At 39.2% G+C, this 13940-nt stretch overlaps 1 pseudogene; it reads left to right on the top strand.

The window, feature by feature from the left end:
- The first annotated feature begins 5193 nt into the window (after positions 1-5193).
- On the top strand, positions 5194-5589 carry LOC105853751 (annotated as a pseudogene).
- The last annotated feature ends 8351 nt before the right edge of the window (positions 5590-13940 follow it).

Here is a 13940-nt window from a genome sequence, read left to right as displayed (position 1 = left end):
ATTTGGTGATGGGAAACCCGTGGGGATTACAATTGAGATGAAAAAAAAAATGTGAAAAATGATGTAAAAATAAACTTTTTAATAAAAAAAAAAAATTTAGCCTCTGACACATTTCTATTTCTCTGAAGCAGCCCTTGTGAAATCCTGACTCTTTCTTTGCAAGTAGAATTAAATACTGTGGCCTGGTAGCTTGTTCCTTGTGCAGTCTTGGTGTCTTGGTCTTATCCCTGCTTTTGCCATCAGCTGTGATGAACAGAATGATGTGCAGAGGCTAGTGGGACAATGGGGTTGATTCATGGTTTGGGAAAAAAGGGAATTGTCTGAGCAAATACTAGCTCTCTTTTTTGTGGGGACACTGCAACATTTAGCTAAAATCATCTTCCAATCAGTGGCTAAGCGTTTAAATTACAGACACAATATGGGATTCTCAGGGTCCCTGGGGCAGCTGAAAACAATCCTGAGATACTCTGGCAGAGTTTGTGATCTTTCAAAAATAAGCAGAGACATTATTCAAGCAACCATTACTTTTATTAAGGAACCTAACTGTAAGGATTTTATGTCAGAATTTTATGGGTGGTTTATCTCTGAGTTTTATATGTGCATTCACTCCTGGTAAGTTAGCTGGGATGTCAGGAGCTAAGTTTACATTTGGATGATGTTTTAGCTTGGACTTAAACAATAATTTACCTTTAGAGCAGACTAAATTTGACTAAATTCAATTTGGTAGGTAATTTAGAACTATTCATGTATGTGTGTGTACATATGTATGTATGTATATATATTTCAAAGATTAATTTATTTATGCATATAAGAACTGGGGTACAGGCCAGAGGTATGGGGGGGTGAGAGGATTCACCAGAGTGAGTGGAGAGAAGAATAGATAGGTCTACTAAAATACACTGCTGAGGGGAGCAGCAGGCAAAACAGGAGAGGTCTGCACCAAGTAGGTTAGCTACCTGGCCGACTAGGTTTTGAACTCATGCTATAGTGGCTGGAGGTAGCTTAATAGCACTGTGTCTTTAACCCCTGTGCCACCAGGGAGGCCCTATATACATTTTTATTGATGTCATATATATGTTTTATTCTGTGATCTTTTTTATTGAAGTTTCATAGAGTATGAAACTGTTCGTTAACAAATTTTAATAAACATAATAATTTCTAATGAATGTGTAATGTCTGATTGTCTGAATGAACCATCATTATTTGACTAGTCTCTTGTTGGGCATTTAGATTTTTTCAATATTTACCTATAAACCATGCTTCAGTAAAAGTTGCTATAGCTAAAACTTTGCATATCTTCTTATTTTTGTAGGGGAAGTTCTGGATTTTAATTGCTAAATCAGAAAAGATACATATTTTTAATGTTTTTAACTCAAACTGAGAAAATGACCTCCGGAGTGTAATTTATTCTTCTTCTAAGTGCTTTCCTTCACACATATACCACTCTTCCCTATAAACTTTAGTTATTTAATTTTCTTGTTTTATGATCAGGTAAAAGATCATAAAATCTATAAGTAATGAATATTATTCTTATTTTATCTACCAGATGGGCAAAAGTAGCAAGAATTTATATTTCAGTCTACATGAGAAAGTAAATAAAAACAAATGAAATTTGCCAAATCTTATGAGTGCAAATTGGTCAGTATTTTTAAGAATAATTTGAGAGTATCTGTGAAAATTTTAAATGGTATATCCTCTGATCTAGCAATTTCACTCCTAAAATACTCCTTCACAAGTGAGTAAATACATAGGTAAATGTATTCATTAAAGCTCTTTTTTTTTTGATAGCAAACAATGTAACACAACTTAACATTCATCAGTAGGTTATGGTTAGATAAATTATGGTACATTTATACCATGAAATGCAGTACAATCATTAAAGAGACTGAGGAGCATTTCTAATAGGAACCTGGAATTCTGCCCATTTTACTTTGTTAAGTTCAGAAAATCTTTTATATGATAATAATATGACTCCATTTTTTTAAACCCAAGTAAATAGATTCAGAAATATAAATGTCTACACATACATAGAGACGGGCCTATTAAAGATAATTACTTCTGAGTAATCGAATTGAGGAAATAATAGAAAATATTCACTTTTTACGTTATGGTATTTTATGAACATTTATTCTTTAAAAAGAAGAAAATCAATTGTCTCCTTTTAATTTTTGCACAGTTAACTTAGAATTTTAAGGACAATTATAATTAAGAATCATAATAGAAAACATCCTGTTCTTGTTGCTGACTTAATAATAGTAATGTCTTTAGTATTTTGCATTAATATTGGTTGTTGGCTTCTGACATTCTTTTTGGGGGCAGGAAGACTGTTTGTTGTAACTCAATATTCTACATTTCAGTAAATCCATATTCATGAGATATTAATTCATATTTATACTCATGAGTCAGTGAATACCCCAGTACAACATTAAAACTGTGATTAAAGGTCTTCCTGGTGTCACAGGGGTTAAATTTCCAGCACCATGAAGCTATCAGTAGTGGGAGTGGCATGAGTTTGATCCCTGGCCAGGGAGCTGAGCCGCCTTGTGCACATAATTCTCCTGTCTTGCCCGCTGCTCCCCTCAGCAGTGTATTTCAGTAGATACGCCTGTTCTGCTCCCCACTTTGTCTCTAGTGATTCCTCTCACCTCTGACTTATACCTCAGTTTTTGTATGCATAAGTAAAAATAAATCTTTACAGAAAACAAAACTGTTTAATATTCTGTAGGTAAAGTATACACAGTTTTCATAATAATTAACATCTGAGCAAAGCCATTCTTGTTATTCTGATTACATAGCATGTAAAAATCCTAAAACCAACATTTTTAATCATCACCATTAATGCTGTCATGTGTCACATCTGGCGATTATCCACCATACCAAACAGCCAGAGATCAAAGTTAAGTACCACCTTTCAGCTGAAAACAGACTGTCCAGTGTCAACAAGTCTACCACAATTGGTTAGGAAAGCAGACCTGTGGTAACTAAGTTCATTCGGCATCAGGTTCATTAGGTGATCTGGTTAAATTTGCTTCAGAGGTGAAGTCAGCAGACCAGTAAAAGAAGAGGTTATATGTAATCTGCCATACAGAATAAAAACAGAACTTGTTCTATTTGTAGTGTATTTTATGAAAATAGGTTCGCATGGAGTGTAGGGGCAGGGACCTTCATTGTGCTAAAATGCTTTTGCACAAATGTATTTTTTTAAAGATTTATTTATTTATGTATACAGAACTGGGGTATAGGCCAGAGGTGCAGGGGCAGTGAGAGGATTCACCAGAGACAGAGTGGGGAGCAGAACAGGCAGATCGATGAAGTACACTGCTGAGGGGAGAAGCGGGCAGGTGAGGAGAGGTCTGCTGCACCGTGTGGGTCACCTCCTGGGCAGGGATTGAACTTGCATAGAAGCGGCTGCAGCCAGCTTACAGTGCTGCACTCTAACCCTTTTGGCCACCAGGGAGGGCCACACAAATGTATTTTTTAAAATGTGAGGGACAGAAAGCAGGAATAACTAGTAGTTTTATAAATTCACTTGGATAGATAGCGCTTTTCTTACTGGAACCATGGAGGTTGCAGAAGACAAAACAAAGAAGGTTCCTGCTGTGCCAAAACCATTAAAAAAGAGTGAAGGAATTTCACCAATTAAGATCAAGTACCTGAGAAAGAAGTTTGTCCAAAAGATGCCCTGAAAGGTAAGGAGGAAGCTTATCTATGAAAAAGTTAAGCTATACCACAAGGAATATAGGTAGAGGTACAGAACTGAGATTCAAATGACTAGTCTGGCAAGAAAAGCTTCCATGTACTGCAAAGCCCACACTGGTATTTGTCATCAGGATCAGAGGTATCAGTCAGATGAACCCAAAGGCCTGAGAGCTGTTGAAGCTTATTTGCCTTTAAAAGATCTTAAATGGCTCTTTTGTTAAGCCCAACAAAGCCCGAGCTAACATGCTGAGATAGTGCCTTCTCTCTTCTTTATAATTTAAAAGTTAAAAAACATCTATTTCCAGACCCAGATGGCTTCACTGAAGCTTTCTATCAAATACTTAAAGAAAAATTAACAGCAATTCTACACAATCTCTTCCCAGAAATAGAACAGGAGGAAGTAATTCCTCTTATTTAAAAAAAAAAAAAGGATTTAGTAGAACTGGGGTGCAGGCCAGATGAGAGGGATAAGAGGATTCACCAGAGACACAAAGGAGAGCAGAACAGGCAGATTTAGTGAAATAAAAAGCTGAGGAGAGTAGCAGGAGAGACAGAAGAGGTCTGCTGTACCATGTGGGTCACCTCCCTGGGCAAAGCTGCAACTCAGTCTGTAGCAGTGATGACTCTGAGACTTAACCCCTAGGTTTCCAGGGAGGCTCCAGGAGGAGATACTTTTGTGTGTGTGTGTGTGTGTGTGTGTGTGTGTGTGTGTGTGTGTGTACATACAGAACTGGGGTACAGGCCAGAGGCTCAGGGTTGGCGAGAGGCTTCACCAGAGACAGAGTGGGGAGCAGAACAGGCAGACCGACAAAGTACACTGCTGAGGGGAGCAGCGGGTGGGTCAGGAGAGGTCTGCCAGCCATGTGGTCACGTCCGGGGCAGGCGGGAATCGAACTCATGCAGAAGTGGCTTTAGCTTCTCAGAGCAGTGCTTTAACCCGCTGCGCCACAGGAAGGGCCAGGAGATACTTCTTAATTGGTTTTATAGAGCTATATTATCCTGATACCAAAACGAGGGGAAAAATACAAAAAGAAAACCATAATCCAATATCCCTCCTGCATACATACACAAAATATTGTAGTATAATTCAGTAATATGTAAAAATAATTAAAGTTGTGAACAAGTGAAATTTATTTCAAGGATGCAAAGTTGATTCAATAAGTGAAAATCACTCAATCTAATGTAGTATATTAATAAGTTAAAGAAGCAAAATTACCGATCATAACAATGCCTACAGAAAAGTAGTTTGACAAAAATCCAATACCCTCTCATGATTAAAAACTCTCACAAAAATAGGAGTAGAAGGGAACTTCCACAAAAGCTAAGACTAAAATGGAAAGTTTGAATGCATTCCTATAAAAATTTGGAATAAGTCTGGAATGTCTGCGCTTATCACTCTCATAGAATATAATGCTTGCCAACAGACAAGAAAAATAAATAAAAAGCCTATAGATAGTCTTTTCATCCCTGGCTGCCTGAAAATCCCTTGCCATTATGAATGATAACATAGCTATGCAGACCAGGAAGTTCATGACTCACACCTGTTTCAGCAGAAACAAATGGTCCGTCTCCCTGGGAAGACAACAGTACCAATGAAAGAAATTCAGGAAAAACTACCCAACATATGTAAGACCAACCCTGATATCAACTTTGTATGACTCAGAACTCATTTTGGAAGTTGCAAGAACACTGGCTTTGGCATGATTTACAATTCCATGGATTACATACACACGCACAGCACACACACACGAATGACCTAAACACAGACTTCCGAGACATGAACTGTGTGAGAAGACTTCAAGGAAATAGTGAAAGGAACACAGGAACAGAATGAAGAAAGTTAGGGGAACTGCAGATGTCAATGTTGATGCTATCGAAAAGGAGGAGTGAAGATTCTGCAGATGCCTGTGCTTATTCTGCACATTTTTCATGATACTTTAATAAATTAAAACCTTTTATGTGTCTGGTTGTTTGAACACATTTGACATTAGCTAGTAGTGTTATAAAACTAGTCTGCAGTTACAGAAGATTTAGATAGTTACCTAAGTTCATATGTTCCATTAAGCATTCAATAAAAACATAGTGAGAAAGATAATTTTAAAAGATATATAGATTACAAAGGAAAACATTAAAATATCCCTATTTCAGATGACATGCTTGTTTACACAGAAAATTCCAAGGAATCTCCAAAGAAAACCTCCAAAATTAGTAACTTTATCAAAATCCAGGATAAAAGATAAACATTAAAAAATCAGTTATAGTTTCATATACTAGCAATGAACAAGTGGTGAACAAAAATACAATACATTAATTAGAGTCACTCAAAACACATGACATGTTTAGGTTTAAAATCTAATAAAATGGGTACAAAACTGACAGACTGAAAGTGGCAAATTGCTGATAGGTCTTTATTTTATTTTATTTAAAAAGATTTATTTATTTATACATACAAAACTGGGGTACGGGCCAGAGATGCAGGGTTAAGAGGATTCACCAGAGACAGAGCAGGGAGCAGAATAGGCAGATCCACAGAGTACACTGCTGAGGGGAGCAGCATGCTGCCATACCATGTGGGTCACCTACCCTGGCCAGGGATCGAACTTGTGCTGCAATGGCTGTGGATAGCTTAATAGTACTGTGTTTTAACTCCTTGTGCCACCAGGGAGGGCCTGGCTGATAGGTCTTTATAAAAGGAGAGACATGATATTCATGAATGAGAAGACTACTGATTGTAAAAGTATCAATTACCTCCGAATTTATAAACCGGCTTAATGTAACCACTATCAATATCCCGTCAATTATTTTTTTGTAGATAAATACAAGATTGTTCCACAATTTATGCAGAAGGACATAGGAACTAACACAATCTTGAAAAAGCAGAATAAATTGGGATAACTTTTCTCAAAATTAAATTTTATTATGTAGGTATGTATAGTAATTTATCTAGTATTGATGTATCAGTGAAGAGATAGACATACAGATCAATGGGTCAGAATAGAAAGCCTAGTTAAGAACCACACCAGGGGCCCTCCCTGGTGGTGCAGCGGGTTAAAGCACAGCACTGAGAAGCTAAAGCCATTTCCGCATGAGTTCGATCCCCGCCTGCCCCAGAGGAGATCCACATGGCCAGGCAGACCTCTCCTCACCCGCCCGCTGCTCCCCTCAGCAGTGTACTTCATAGATCTGCCTGTTCTGCTCCCCTCTCTGTCTCTGGTGAATCCTTTCACCCTCCGCATCTCTGGCCTGTACCCCAGTTCTATATGAATAAATAATAATCTTTAAAAAAAAAAAAAAAGAACCACACCAGTAGGATCAACTGATTTTGACAAAAATATAAAAAAAACACTCAGTGAAGGAAAGAGAGCTTTTTTTTTTTATTAAAAAGTTTATTTTTACATCATTTTGCACATTTTTTTTTCATCTCAATTGTAATCCCCACGGGTTTCCCATCACCAAATCACCCCTGTGCCACCACCATAGTCCCGTGCATTTCCCTCCAGGAAAGAGAGCTTTTTAAAAATTTTTAAATTTTTTATATTTTTTTTACATCATTCTTCCTTTTGTGCATTTTTTCATCTCAGTTGTAATCCCATGAAGAGAGCTTTTCAATAATGGTGATAGAGCAGTTAGTCATCCATTGTTTTAAGAAAAACAAAGAACTTTTATTAAAAATTTATCATGAGAAGCCTCTCACCACCCCTGCACCTCTGGCCTGTACCCCAGTTCTATATGCATAAATAAATAAGTCTTTAAAAAAATTACCATGAAAAAAATTATCATGAGATCAGACTGAAACGTAAAATGTAAAACTACAGTAATTTCATAAGTCAGAAGGAAAAAGAAAAATATCAGATGGTTTGGATACCATGCGGCAGGAGACCCTAAACTGGCCAAGGCCCTGCTGCCCAAATACTTTACCAAACACTGTCTGGGTTCTTCATCCACATGTACAACTGCAAGACTGCTCGGGCTTAGGAAGCACAACAAACATTTGTTTAACAAATGGGATAAACAAGAGTTTCTGAGGCTAATAGTGACTGTTTATTTTACCTAAAGTCGTGTCCAGTGCTGTCCTGCATCAGGACTGTAATGATGCACTGAGGATGTGCAGCTTCTCCCAAGCAATAAGCCACTGTCTAAGATGGTGTCTTCCTGCCTCTGCCGGCCTGGGGTGCAGGACAGCCAGACTCCAGGTCAGGTTCCGACTGGAGAAGACAACAGAAGACACAACAGGAGGCGCTCCCAGAGCTGCAAGACACAGCAGCAAGAGCCAGACCAGCGACACTCAGGACAGCAGCCACACAATGACCTGACAAAGGCCTCACACACACAGCTAGGCCAGGCTGTGTTCGAAGCAGAACCAGTAACTGTTTCAGTAGCTTGGCTACTTGCAAAGCCTCTTCCTTTGGCCTTCACCTTCAGAGGTGTGCAACGGCCTTCTCCAAAATCAGCCTGCTTCCAAATCCGCTGGCACCCAAAATGCTCAAGCAACTCCAAACCTGGGACTCAAGCATTGAAACCTGGAGCCTGGACAAACAACAGCCCGCTTTCTCTTTCTAGACCCTTCTTTCTTCTCTCCAGTCACTCCAATTATCTTTCCAAGGAAGCCCTTCCTCAAAATCAATGTAAATGTTTTTAAAGATTTATTTATCCATGCATACAGAAATGGGGTACAGGCCAGAAGTCAAGCATGGTGAGAGGATTGACCAGAGATAGAATGGGGAGCACAACGGGCAGACTGGCAAAGTACATTGCTGAGGGGAGAGGTCTGGGCTAGCCAGGAGAAGTCTGCCATAGCTTGTGGGTCACCTTCCTGGCTGGGGAAGGAACTCAAGCTGCAGAGGTCACAGCTAGCTTCATAGTGCTGTGCTTGTACCACCAGGGAGGCCCCAAAATTGGTATTTTTAAATAGTATCCCTGAGGCTGTTTGTCTTCACACCAACCCCGCTCAGGGAAGGGTACCACCTGCAGCAGTCCTTGGCCTCAATCCCCCATATATTCCCCACTTTTAGTTTTTTTTTTTAAAGATTTATTTATTTATTCATACAGAACTGGGGTACAGGCCAGAGATGCGGAGGGTGAGAGGCTTCACCAGAGACAGAGCGGGGAGCAGAACAGGCAGATCTACGAAGTACACTGCTGAGGGGAGCAGCAGGCGGGTCAGGAGAGGTCTGCTGTGCCATGTGGTCAACTCCGGGGCAGGCGGGGATTGAACTCATGCGGAAGTGGCTTTAGCTTCTTAGTGCTGTGCTTTAACCCGCTGCGCCACCAGGGAGGGACCCCCACTTTTAGTTTTTATCACCATATTGGATAACCCTCTCCATTGGCATAATTACAAACAACATTACACAATACAATGGTATAGCTACTGGTATCAGTTTCACCTTTATAGGAGGAATATAGGGGAACCAAATAAGGCATTAGGGAAAAATATAATAACAATACAAAACACAATAAAACAAAAACAAACAGGCAATTATATTCCAGAGACATCCTTCAGAAGAGGATAGAGGAGCACAGGAGACTGTGGGGATGGTGCACAGGTGACCTGGGGCAGGAAATTCCATGGGGACTAAACCTGAGTGGGATAGAAAGGCAAACTGTTTAAAAATGAACAATGATGTGGCCCAGCAGTCCTTTCCTGTCTCACCCGCTGCTCCCCTCAGCACTATAGGTCAGTAGACATACGTGTTCTGCTCCCCACTCTGTTTCTAGTGAATCCTCTCAGCTCTCTGCCCGCTGGCCTATACCCTAGTTCTGGATGCATAAATAAATAAGTCTTAAGAAAAACTATGACAGAAATGAAGTTTTTAAAAAATGAACAATGGGGCCCTCCCTCGTGGCGCAACAGGTTAGGACACAGCACTGTAAGCTAGCTGCAAATGCTTCAGTGTGAGTTTGATCCCTGCCCCAGAGGACACCCACATGGCGCAGCAGACCTCTCCTGGCCCACCCACTGCTCCCCTCAGCAGTGTACTTCCTAGATCTGCCTGCTCTGCTCCCTACTCTGTCTCTGGTGAACCCTCTTACTGTTCCTTCACCTCTGGCCTGTACCCCAGTTCTTGTATGCATAAATAAATGAATCTTTTTAAAAAATGAACAATGATGTAATATATATATATATAAATAAATAGATTTAATTTTTGAAACTACGGTAACTTCAAGGGAAAATAAAGAAAATCTTTGGGATCTAAGGATAGGTAGAATTCGTAAGGTTGACACCAAGTACCGTTTATAAAAGGGAAAACTGATAAAATAGATTTCAAAATTAAAGACTTTTGCTCTGCAAAAGACTGTTAAAAGCATGAAAAGGAAAGCTATGGACTGAACACATTTGCAAACCACATAGCCAACAAAAGACTAGAATCAACTGCTTCATACAAGTTCTAAAACTCAATAGTAAAACATGGACCAATTAGTAAGAAAAAGCATGAACAACAATTTTACAGAACAGGATACACAGATGGTAAATAAACACATGAAAGATGTTCATCATCATTGACCATTAGGTCATAGCAAATTAAAACCACAATGAGATATCATTACAAATGTATAAAAATAGCTAAAATAAAAAACATTGACAACACCAAATGTTGGGAAGGATTTGGAGAAACTGGATTGCTTATATATGACTAGCATGAATGCAAAATAGTGGAGACACTTTGGAAAAGCAGCCTAACAGGTTTTTTGTTTGTTTATGAGAGGAAATAAGCAGGTAACATGTGATCCAGCTGTTGCACACTGGGCAAGAGAAATGGAAATAATGTTCTTAAAAAATATGCACACAAATGCTCATAGCAGTTTTTGTCTTTTAAAAGCTTTATTTATTTATGCATACAGAACTGGGTTTCAGGCCAGAAGTGCAAGGGTAGTGAGTGGATTCATCAGCGACAGAGTGGGGAGCAGAAAATGTGGATTGACTAAATACACTGCTGAGGGGAGCAGCGGGTGAGACAGGAGAGGTCTGCTGTGCTCTGGCTAGGGCTCAAGCTTGTGTTGAAGGACTGTGGCTAGCTTCCTAGTGATGGCTTTAACCAGTTGCACCACCCAGGGATGGCCCTTTATAGCAGTTTTATTTGTAAACAAAAATCAACTGGGAAACAAACAGATGTCTTTCACCGATAGTCCGTTGAGCTGTGGTATGTCCCTACCGTGGAGCAGTCTTCAACATCAACAAAAAGCTCTGGTATGCATAAACGAATAAATCTTTAAAAAAAAAAAAAGGGACTGAGTATAGGACAGAGGTGGGGTGGGGTGTGAGAGGATTCACCAGAGACAGAGTAGGGAGCAGAATCAACAGATCTACTGAAATACACTGCTGAGAATAAAAGATCTTTTGGCTAAGATCTAGTGTAGTATCTGTTCTTATAGTTCAATAGCTGATATGTTTTCTATCCAAGGAAAATACATTAACCAGACGTTTGGAAGTAGGAGATGGAACAGGAGCTTGCTCTGTCCAGTGCTCGCATCGACCTGGTATTGCAGTGCTTCCAGGAACAGTGCACCTCCTCAGGGAACCAAAAAACAAACACATGAAAAAACAGCAGGGCAGACAAGAGAGCTGGGCTGGGCTGGGCAATATGGGTTAGCTCGCTGGCTGGGCTGGCAATTGCTTGATAGTTCTGAGACTTAATCACTGTGCCACCAGGCAGACTCTCTATTTGATTCCACTTACATAACATTTTAAAACTGACAGGTTTCTAGGAATGAAGAATAGTGGTTGCTAGGAGTTAGGAAGGGGATGAGATGGGAAGGAAGTAGGTTTGACTATGAAAACAAAACATGAGGAACTTCCTTTGCTGGAAATGTTCTGTATTTTAATTGTAACATCAATATACTAATTGATATATGCTGTTGTTTTCTAAGCTGTTACCACTGAGATAGGGCATAATGGTATAGAAGATCTTTCTATTATTTTGTACAACTGTATTTCAATCTACAATTGTCTCAAAATAAAAGATTTTTTAAGATTTATTTTTATTTATTTATGTCTATAGGAACTGGGGTATAGGCCAGAGGTGCAGGGAGGTGAGAGGATTCACCAGAGACAGAGTGGGGAGCAGAACAGGTGGGTTGATGAAGTACACTGCTGAGGGGAGCAGCAGGTGAGACAGGAGAGGTCTGCTGTGTGGTGTGGGTTAGTTCCCTGGCGGGGGATCTAACTCATGCCACAATGGCTGGTGATAGCTTTATAGTGCTGACTTTAATCCCTGCACCACCATGGAGGCTCAAAATAAAACATTTAAAAAAAGAAAAAATATATTGCCCAGTTCAAAATGACAATAATGACCCTATGCGAAGCATTAGCACAAAGGGCTACTTGTGACCATTAAAAGATCTTGTTTTTGAATAAGCCAGAAAGAAAAAGAAAATTCCTGATGGCTTCACTCACAGCAGGAGCACAAAGGACCAGAGAGGGGAAAAATGAACAACTGTATACCAGAGACATTTTACAGGGGTGGAGTGGGAATGGGATAAAAAATGGGGGTTGGGGGGAGTACACTGGACTATAGTGATGGCACACAGGTGATTTGGTGATGGGAAGCCCACGGGGATTACAGCTCAGATGGAAAAAGGCACAAAATGATGTAAAAATAAACTATTATATTATTTTTAAAAATCTTGTTTTTGAAGATAATTTTAAGATGTGGGGCAATATTGACTTAATTTTCAATTAAAAACTATTGAAAGTCAAACTGTATTTAATCAAAGATTCTGATTTTTTGGAAAAATAGTTACTTACAAATATGTCAAAAATGGAAAAGATAACATATAATGTTTTCACCGTGGTTATATTTGAGATGTGGGATTACTTGCTATATTCATTTTCTTTTTCCTGCTTTTTGCATTTTCCAAATTTTTTGCGATGATATAAGTGATAATAAATGACTTACACAAGTAGCTAGTGAGAAAAAAGAGGTAGAAACAAATACATAGGCTGTGGCTTCTGGGACACATGGGCCTTCCGTCCTAATTACCTTCCCTCTAACCTGTCAGTGCTCTCGCTAATCTTTTTTTTTTTTTTTTTGACTTAAAAAATAATATAATAGTTTAGTTTTACATTATTTTGTACATTTTTTTTCATCTCAATTGTAATTCCCGTGGGTTTCCCATCACCAAGTCACCCGTGGGCTATCACCATAGTCCCGTGCACTTCCCTCTTAATCTGCTTGTGGTCTACAGATACATAGGTGTTAAAAGGAACCCCAATTTTACAAGTAAGACATTTGAAACAAAAAATTACATACTTTTAAATATATATGAAAATATATCTATTTTCATTATAAAGAAAATATACTGGTCAAGGAGGAAATAAATTCTGAATATGTAGCCATAAACTAACTTTTATATTTATTTATTTTTTAAGCTTTATTTATTTATGCATATAAGAACTGGAGTTCAGGCCAGAAGTGTGGGGAGTGAGAGGATTCATCAGAGACTGAGTGGGGGAGCAAAACAGGTGGATTGTCTGGAATATACTCCTGAGGGGAGCAGCAGGTGAGATAGGAGAGGTCTTCTGCCTGTGTGTCAGCTTCCTGGCTGGGGATGGAACCTGTCCTGCAGTGGCTGCAGAGAGCTTCACAGTGCTGCACTTTAACCCTTTGTACTACCAGGGAGGGCCACTTTAAAGAAAGGAAAGTGTACCAGAAGGAAAGGAAGAATAAACAGTGTAGGTAAAAAAAAACAAGAACAAAGAAAGAAGTAAATTAAAAAAAATAATATAATAGTTTATTTTTACATCATTTTGTGCATTTTTTTCACCTCAGTTGTAATCCCTGTGGGCTTCCCATCACCAAATCACCCATGTGCCATCACCATAGCCCAGTGCATTTCCTTCCCCCCACTGTTTTTGATCCCACTCCCCACTCCACCTCCATAAAATGTCTCTGGTATATGGCTGTTCATTATTATTATTATTTTCTCACCTGGTCCGTTATACTCCTGCTATGAGTGGTATTTTTCCTTTTCTTTCTGGCTTATTTTACTAAGCATGATCTTTTCCAGTTCCATCCATGTGTTTATTTTTTTTGGTTGCTGAGTAATGTTCCGTTGTGTATATGTACCACATCTTCTTAATACAGTCATCTACTTTTAGGCATTTGGGTTGATTCCATGTATTTCCTGTTGTAAATAAAGCAGCAATAAACATGGGGGTGCAGGTGTCTTTTTCAATCAGTGTTTTTGTGTCTTTTGGGTAGATACCTAGGAGTGGGATTGCTGGGTCATATGGAAGCTCCATG

The sequence above is a fragment of the Condylura cristata genome, unplaced genomic scaffold, assembly GCF_000260355.1.
Source record: "Condylura cristata isolate star-nosed mole 26May11 unplaced genomic scaffold, ConCri1.0 scaffold00017, whole genome shotgun sequence".
In the NCBI taxonomy this organism is placed as follows: Eukaryota; Metazoa; Chordata; class Mammalia; order Eulipotyphla; family Talpidae; genus Condylura; species Condylura cristata.
This window is presented reverse-complemented; position numbering and strand designations above follow the sequence as displayed.